Source organism: Stylophora pistillata, chromosome 4, assembly GCF_964205215.1.
Source record: "Stylophora pistillata chromosome 4, jaStyPist1.2, whole genome shotgun sequence".
NCBI classification, from domain to species: Eukaryota; Metazoa; Cnidaria; class Anthozoa; order Scleractinia; family Pocilloporidae; genus Stylophora; species Stylophora pistillata.
This window is the reverse complement of record NC_142522.1, coordinates 44,114,784-44,124,379: the sequence shown is the minus strand read 5'-3', so window position 1 is coordinate 44,124,379 and position 9,596 is coordinate 44,114,784.

The window sequence follows — 9,596 nt, the reverse complement described above, 5'->3', positions numbered from 1 at the left end:
GATCGTTTGGGGTGACCGTTTCGATTCTCCCCCATCTTAGTATCAGCACAGCACTGACGCGGGTTAGGGTCTCATAGCATGTAGTTCTCTGCATTATGGGACTCGTTACCCAACAGCAGTCCTTGCACACCCCGACTGTTCAGGTGCCCCGTTAGGCGGGGAGCGCTTCCGGGGGGCCAGGTTCGATTCCTGGGCGATTTTGGCGTACTGGTGTACCCTCCTTCAGGCGTTACTCGGCGGAACCATTGCACTCCGGTTCCGTTAAGTATATATGTCGTCCGGCCGTTGCAGCACTGACCATTGCACTAAAGGGTCCGTGGCCGGGGGCGCCTGAAAAACAAAAAAAAAAAAAACAGCACTGACGCGGGTTAGGGTCTCATAGCATGTAGTTCTCTGCATTATGGGACTCGTTACCCAACAGCAGTCCTTGCACACCCCGACTGTTCAGGTGCCCCGTTAGGCGGGGAGCGCTTCCGGGGGGCCAGGTTCGATTCCTGGGCGATTTTGGCGTACTGGTGTACCCTCCTTCAGGCGTTACTCGGCGGAACCATTGCACTCCGGTTCCGTTAAGTATATATGTCGTCCGGCCGTTGCAGCACTGACCATTGCACTAATGGGTCCGTGGCCGGGGGCGCCTGAAAAACAAAAAAAAAACAGCACTGATAAGGCCCAGGTCTCGCATGGTAAGCGTTGCTTCATACTCTTGTAGTTTGAAGTTGGTTCTGGTGTTTTTCGAGGTCTGAGTTGGATAAGTGAGTACCTGCCGGGAGGGAAAACTTGCGACTTTTTCCTCCCTGGCAGTGGTTGTTTTCTTTGGTTCCGTTTTGGTCGCCCATCCCTTTTTTTTGGATTTCTCGGTCGATCCGAACTTGCTTTCCTTTTTGCTTTTTCTCTGTTTCGGACACCCATCACTCTGACTTGTCTTTGGGTTGGGTCCGAGTTTCAGCATGGTCGTGTCCTTTAATAGGACCATCGACGTTGACTGTCAGGGGCTCCCTGAGGAGGTACTTTTCTCGTTGGTTTGTTGCTGGGTTTTTTTGACCGTGAGTCTGACCGTCGGGTGGCTGCGGTGCAGGCATGTCCTGGCCGTGTTGCGAGAGTCACTTTTGCTGAGAACGGCGATGCTGCTAAGTTATTTTTTGAGGAGCTAGGTGTCATCAAGTTGGGCGATGTAGAGTGTAGGGTGGTTAAACCCCCTCCTCCTCCCCAGCTTACTACTGTTGTAGTCTCTTGGTTTCCCTTTGAGGGATCAAACGACGCCATCAGCACAGCTTTGTCTGCATATGGTACGGTCAAATCTGTTCGCAATCAGGTTTGGCCCGGAAGGCCTTCAGTGTCCACCGGGTCACGCATTGTCCAAATGGTTATTAGGAATGTCATTTCACCGTTTATTTCTATCCGTGGCGTCCGCTGTAAAATTTGGTATAGGGGGCAACCCCTCCAGTGTACTACTTGTCATAAAGTTGGTCATAAGTCGGCGGAGTGTGCCCTTAGGGGCAAATGCTTCCGATGCCGTCAAGGTGGACATCTAGCTAGGAACTGTCAGGCGACCGTGGGTGCTCAACCTGCTGTAGACACATCAGTAGAGATGGACATACCCTCGTCTGTAGCTCAAGAAAATGATGTGACAGCTGAGACAATTGCTCCCGTCCCTAATGACGTTGTTGCTGAGTCTGAAGAGTACGATTATAACCTTGAGGCCAGCGAGGACCGTTTTCCAACCTGCACATCGGTTGACCAAGTACCATCAGACAATGTCTCCCGTAAACGCGCTGCTCCCCAGACTTCTCCGGTTTCAAAAGGAACTGTAAAGAAATCTGCTACAACGGATACAACCCAGTCGATTTCCGTACCAGTCGCTAATAAGATAACCGCGCCACTCTCCGTTACGTCGGTCATTTCTTCCAAGTCCAGAAGTGAAATTCTCGAATTGCTATCCACACCTCCTGGCCTTTCAGGTGATAGAGTAGACCTCCTACGGTTAACATCACACCTTCAAGTTCCTCCTGGTTCAATTGCCTTTGTTCTCAACCCGCAAAATGGTCCTCCTAGACATGTGCTAAAGTACACTCCTCCGAAATAGTTTAATATTAGTTTAAAAATTTGAAACCTAAAAATGAAAACTAAAAAGTAGTTTAAGTTATTTAAGTTATCAAGTGTGTGTGTTCAATTTTTGGTGTGAGTGTGTTAATTTTTGTTGAGGTGGGGTTCGATTCCCCAGCGAGTTTGGCGTCTGGTGACCCTCGTTTCTGGTGGACCCCAACCCTAAGGCATTGCACGCAAGCCATGGGTGGGATTAGTCCTGTTGGTCGGCGGGCATTGCACACGCCCTTCATCGGGGGCCCGGCCGTCCACCTTAAACATAAAAAAAACTGCACTGATGAGGCCCAGAAGGCCGAGACAGTGAAGATCTTCTCGTGCTTTTGTCGCTACTGCCTAGTCAAAGCGTAATATACGGAATCCGAGATTTTTCAGGTTAGTTTGCCCGCTGGGCCCTCTCTTCTACTTTTGCTTTGTGTATGATAATGGATTTAACCAAGAATGTGGATGGACTGGAAGAAATGTTAAGGATTGGCAACGAAAATGTTCAAGACCGCTCAACCGTTAATAAATGGCGACTCATACGCTTCAAGAGCTGCTCGCACTTTTGATATTACAAGTCTGAAAAAAAAAATCAAAAGTTTTATAGGATTACACAATTACTGGTGAACCAGTTGTTTCCATTGTGGTCCTTACAAACAAATGAAACAAATGGTCTAAATTGAACATAACACCATTAAGAACATCATTAAGAACCCCAACCGGCCGGAGGCAAACCAGTTGGCTATTTACAAGCGTGGCCAAGGATCTGAACTCGGGGCTACCGTGAAACAAATCCAGGGGTCATGGTGGGACTCGAACCCGGGAGCGGCGGATTACGAGTCCGACACTCTAACCACTCGGCCACACTGCCTCTATATAGTGAAACAAGACCGCCACAAATACGGTTTCCCGAAAACAGCATGCCTCAAAGGCCGAAATCTGCCTTCTTTATGCCAAACAAGAATACAAGCGCCCGTGCTGTATTTGATGCTTTTGCCGAGTGTAAAGTCTCTCCGACCGACATTCAGTGTTTACAACGTAAACTCAACGGTGAAGTTGTGGTCACCTTCAAATCTATTGCCGCCAAAGAACAGTTCTTACGCCTAAATTCTCTCAACATTGATTCTGAACCTTTCGCCCTTCAAGATATCGACAAACCGCTCACTTTCCTAGCTATCTACGACGCTCCTTTCGAACTGTCTGAACTTGCAATAATTAAACGCTTTACGCCCTACTGTGAAGTCATTGATTATCGCCGAGGAAAGCACTCGTACGCGCCCAACATTTATAATGGTCTCCGACATTACAGACTCCGTATCATTAAGCCATAGTTAGTAGAGCTTTCTTCGTTTTGGGAAATACCAGATTTTTATTAAATACAACGGTCAGAATCCAACCTGCCAAAAATACAATCGTCCAGACCATTTCAGCAACGCTTGCACAAACAAAATTTGCTTCAATTGCGAAGATGTTGGCCACGAAGCCCGTGATTGTTCACGCCCCTTATTGTGCTTTCTTACACGACTCGGGCAGTCAGGAGGGCCAATAACTAAAATCAACCAATCAAAATGCTCTATTGCCGGTCCAATATTCTCTAAGCATTGAACCGGGCACTGTCCCGAATGGTTCCGAATGATACCGCACTTGTGTCCCTTTGAACTTCAGTCGTATAATAAATCTCTTATTAACCAAGCTTGCTCGGGACCGTACTGGAAGAGTATCGGCCCTTGGTCTCTTTTGTACGGACCTCGCTGCGCTCGGTCCGTACTGTCAAGACCTCGGGCCGATATTCTCCCAGTACGGCCCTCGCGCTTGGTTAATAAGATATATGTAATTGTAAGCAGGAAGGTCACTGGCGTGAACTACGAATACTCCTGGGTGTTCCCAACAATTCATGGCACTCACACTGACGAGAACCAAGATGTAAATATTGACGAAGAAATAAACAAAAACATAAAAATATAAAAAATAAAATTGTGGATTTATATTGCGCCGTTTCCATGACGGGATGATCAACTGCGCATTACAACAATGCATGGAATAAATACTAATTACATCATTACAACGATGCATGAAATAAATACTAATTACATCATTACAACAATGCTTTGTAATAGATGCCAGTTACATCATGTGTAGTATAAAATATTAAAAGCTAAGCTAACTAAGAATAAAAAGCCTTACTAAAAAAATGACGAAAGCACGGTCGCCTAGGGTTTTTAAAGTTTTAAAATTCGGGTAAGATAGCAGTATTCCGTCATTAGAACGCAGTCCATATCTTGAATTTAAAGGCTGAATTTTGACAAGATCATTGATATAGGATGGTGCGGATTTGCGAATGGCTTTGAAAGTTAAAAGTAGAACCTTAAAACTAATACGAAATGAGACAGGAAGCCAATGCGGCTGACGGAGCACCGGTGTTATGTGGCAAAATTTGCCTTGCATAATAACAAGTCTGGCGGCTGCGTTTTGAACTCTCTGCAGTTTGTCAATATGGCACTTGGGCACACCGTATAATAGACTATTACAGTAGTCTATTCGGCTACTGATAAAGGAGTGAATAAGAGTCGCAGCTGAGTCCATTGAAAGGTGTTTCCTTATACGTCTAATATTGTGTAGGTGATAGAAAGCAGCACTGCATATTTGGTAATGTGTACGGCCATAGTGAGTTGATCATCGAACCACGCGCCCAAATTCCGTACCACAGACACTTTGCCTACATCGCAGTCTCCGACCCTGATAGTATTAACAGCAACTTTTTTCAGGAAGTGTCGTGATGCTATTACAAACCTCCCTCTCGCCTCTGTTCTCCTGCCGCCAAAATCACCCATCAGCGAAAATTGTACGCAAAATCCTCTACCATCCACCGACGAAAATTGTACGCAAAAATCCTTCACCATCCGCCGACATCTGCACGCAAGATCCTCCATCCCCTCCACCGCCCGATGATTTCAACGAGACTCAGCCACCCTCTCAACCTGAACAGTCTGAGCAACATTCTCAACCCGAACAGCCTTTGCAACACTCTCAACCTGAACAGCAACACTCTCAACCCGAACTGCCCTCGCACAATCTCTCTGAACAATCTTCTCAACCGTCGTCCACCTCTTCTGATTCCCCGATCCTGGATCCTCGTGATTTCATTGCTCCCAAACACATTAAGCCCTCATCCCGTCGCACACCTGCTCGCTTGCCTGATCTGTCCCTTGCCTGCACTCGTAAACCTACTACACCTACGCTCACCACTGGAAAGCCACGGTCATCGATACTTGTTCCTACTACAGCCTCGTCTCATCCACTGTATACCCCTGAAAGCGAAAATGATCAGGAAACCACTCACGATCTCAAAAGAAAATCATCTGATGTATCTTTATGCCGAAAGGAAACTACCCCCACGGAAAATAAAAAAGGAAAAAATAGACACTCTAAAAAGTCCAAGTAAGTTTTTATTTTTCTAAGTGAGTCTTTTTTCCAATCTCCTTCAAACTCTTAACTATTAATGCAAGGGGGCTAGCAAACCCCCTTACCTACAATTTCTTGTTTGATTTGATCGAGAAGTCCAACTGCGATGTCTGTTTTGTGCAAGAAACGTTAATTCATTCTGAATCAACTATCAAATCTCTATCCCGTAGATGGCTGGGCCGTAGTTTTTGGTCCCCTGCCTCCGGGAAACAGGGTGGTGTCGTCACCTTGATTTCTTCGAAATGCTCAAACGAAATCGTATCTTGGAAGAAGGACTCACACGGTCGTATTGTCAATGTTTTGATCAGGTGCAACGACTTTGATATTAATCTAGTCGATATTTACACTCCTACCAATCCTACCGAACGGAAAAGTTTTTTTGTTTCGATTTATAAATTTTTCATTCCCTCCTCTGCGATTATCATCGGAGGATATCTTAATTGTTACGACAACGCTCTCGATAAATTTGGTGGGAATATCTCTATACACAAAGACTACGAATCTTTAAAAAGTGATTTCGCGCTTTCAGATGTTTGGCGAAATTTGCATCCAAGATCAAGAGAATTTACGTGGTTTAATTCCACACGGTCAATTGGGAGTAGACTTGACAAGTTTTTAATTTCGAAAGATTTATTATCACCCAACTTTAAGTGTGACATTTGCCCTTGTTCGATATCAGACTACGATTTTGTTTTTCTTACCTTTGATATTCCCACCGCTGCAAAACGCGGTCCAGGAGTTTGGTGTTTTAACAACTCTCTTTTGAACGATAAGGATTTTTGCGCTACTATAGAAAACTAATTGATGATCATGTACGTTTGTTATCTTGTTTTCCGTGTCTCCAAGATTAGTGGGAGTTTTTAAAACAGTCTATTAAAGAAGAAACGATCTCCTTCTCCCGAAAAAAGCGTAGACAATTGGAAAGAGACCAGGTGATTTTGACGAACAAATTGATCCGTCCTCGTCAACGTTTAGTTAACGGAGACAATTCCGTTATCCCTTAATTTCTGACACCGAATGTCATTTGAAAGCCCTTCGAACTAAACAAGTCGAAGGAATCATTATTCGTAGTAGAGCAGAACGGCGAACGCCCCAGTCGGTATTTTTTTTAATTTACAAAGAATTAAAGCTGAACGATCCCACATCTCTTCGGTTTATGACTCTACCAGTATCGAAGTCTCCTCCCAAGAGGAGATTGAAAAAGCTCATGTCGATTTCTACACTCAGCTCTTTTCCGAAGAACCGATAGATGCTGTTTCTTCAAAACGATCTTTTATCTTCTCTATCACGAAAATTAACTTTTGATCAGGCGTCATCTTGTGAAAGCGAGATTACGCTTGACGAACTTACTCTCGCTATGAAAAATATGAATAGGAATGAATCACCTGGCCCTGATGGCCTTTCGGTTGAATTCTACGCTAGATTTTGGGATCGTTAAGCTCCACATTTATGTCGAGTCTTAAGTGCATGCTACCAAACCGGAGAGATGTGTGATTCCATGAAGATGAGCAACACACGCGTTATTTTTAAGAAAGGAGATCGTAAGAATCTGAAAAATTGACGTCCGATTTCCCTCTTAAACGTTGATTATTTTTATGCTCAAAAGTCCTCTCTCTTCGACTCTCTAAAGTTCTGGAATATATCGTTGACCCTGATCAAACTTGCTCTGTGCCCGGACGCAAAATAACTTCAAACTTATATTTACTTAGAGATATCTTAGATTACATCGACCGCATGAATGAAACCGGCATTTTGCTCAGTTTAGATCAAGAGAAAGCCTTCGATCGTGTTAATCGCACCTTTCTGCAAAGCCTCTTACCCTGTTTTGGTTTTGGCCCGTCTTTTTGTTTTTGAATCAACACTTTATATAATGGCGCCAATATGCGTGTTATTGTTAATGAATGGCTAACCGATCTGATTCATTTGTCTCGTGGGGTGAGACAGGGGGATTCCCTGTCTCCCCTGCTCTATGTTTTGTACGTTGAAACTCTCGCATGCAAAATCCGAAATAATCCTGAGATCGAAGGCTTTCTCCTTCCGGGCGCACATGGTCTCTGCTATAAAGTTAGAAATTATGCTGACGATACAACCTGTATAGTGAAATCTTATCGCTCTCTGCAAGTTCTATTCAACACGATTAATATTAACGAGCGTGGCTCTGGGGCACGCCTTAATGTCACGAAAACAGAGGCCATGTGGTTGAGGGCGTGGCGTACGCGCGACGACCAACCACTTGGCCTCAAATGGATGACAAAAAATTAAAATTCTAGGTGTTGTTTTTAGCCGCGATACTGAACTAGAGAAATTAGAAAAACATCTAAATTTATAGAAATCCCGCTCTCTTTCTCTTGTCGGCCGATCGCTCATCGTTAACACCCTCCAAATTAGCAAGCTCCTATATCTCTCTAAAGTTTTGCGTGTCCCGAAATGGGTCATTTTTAAGGTTAACGCTTTGATCTGGCCATTTGTCTGGGGCTGTCGAATTGAAACGGTTAGCCGAGCGTCCTGCCACCAATCTCTTAGCAATGGCAGTCTCGGCATTTTAAATTTCCTGATCAAAGGTAACTCTCTTCAATTAGCCTCAGTAATCTCCAATCTAGATGATCGCGAATCAAAATCTTTTTATTTGGCCAGATATTTTCTAGGCTCTAGGCTTGCCTCCTGTCGCTCGGAGTGGAGCTCTCTTCGAGATAACTCCACCCCGAGTACACAGATCTTGACGCCCTATTATGAGAATGTTCTCTTGGCTCTCACCACTCTACGTGGGATTCTCTCCGCACAGAGTGGTGCGATTTTGAATTTTCTTCCAAGAAATGTTATCGAACTCTCTTGATGGAAACCTCCACATCTCCAGTTCTTCATCGCTTTTGGGCTCCCTTCCTTCCGATTGACTTTGATCTTGACAAATTTTGGAATTTAGTGCGAGATGACTTTTCTGAAAATTATAAAAACGACATAGTCTGGAAAATTGTACTTCGCGCTATTAAGGTCCGCGATTCTCTAGAGAATTGGGGATATAGCGACTCAGATAAGTGCGCCTTCTGTTCCCGTAAAGAAACTATAGATCACTGTTTTCTCAATTGCCCCCGTGTGAAATCTGTGTGGTCCCACTTTTCCCCTGTTATCTCCTCTATCCTTGGAACTAGCTTTCTCCCATCCTGTACCTATGTTTTCTTTTTACGTTGGACCCCCGCTAGTCCAGAACAGAATCGTATTTCTCGCTTTCTAATTAAGACAATTATGTACAGCATCTGGAAATTTCGAAATAAATCTACCTTCCACAATGGGAATGACCCTCCTGAGGGTATAATTCGCTATGCCGTCAGCGAGACCAAAAACAGAATTGCGTGCGACTACTTCCGACTCTCGTTATCTAACTTTAGAAACGCCCCGACGAAGTGCTAACGCTCGAAACGTCAGCTTTTGTAATCATTACGGTGGCCAATTTACCTTTTCAACTTTGTTGATATATCCAAATTATAACTTTAGAAACGCTTGGGAGTCCCCATTAATCTGTACAATTGATGGGGACTCCTATAGAATACTTTTGTAAATAGATTACCTTAAGCTTTAGTTGACTTTAGATTAAATTGACTTGGAACTATTTACAACTTAGAATTAGCATTAAACAATCCTAGCGTTACATTAATATTAGTCTACATTAGCCCTAGCCATACCAATTTTATAGATTAAGCTTATATTAATATTAGACCTAACTATTTTGGAATTATTTATAACCTTACATTAATATTAGTAATATTTAATACTCGTATATATTTAAGAACTCTTGAACTTTGGAACTGTGGACTGTTTATTAATAATTAGTTGGGGCCAAGTCCACGGGCTTTAGCACTTTTATTTTGCAACTTAGGTGGTTTGTTATGAACGAACCCTTTTCAAAACTTAATATATATATATATATATATATATATATATATATATATATAACTAACTGCAGACAGTACTGTTTCGGCCTTCTGGGCCTCATCAGTGCAGTGCTAATGCTAGGATGGGGGAGAACCGAGACGGTCACCCCAAACGACCCAACCTTT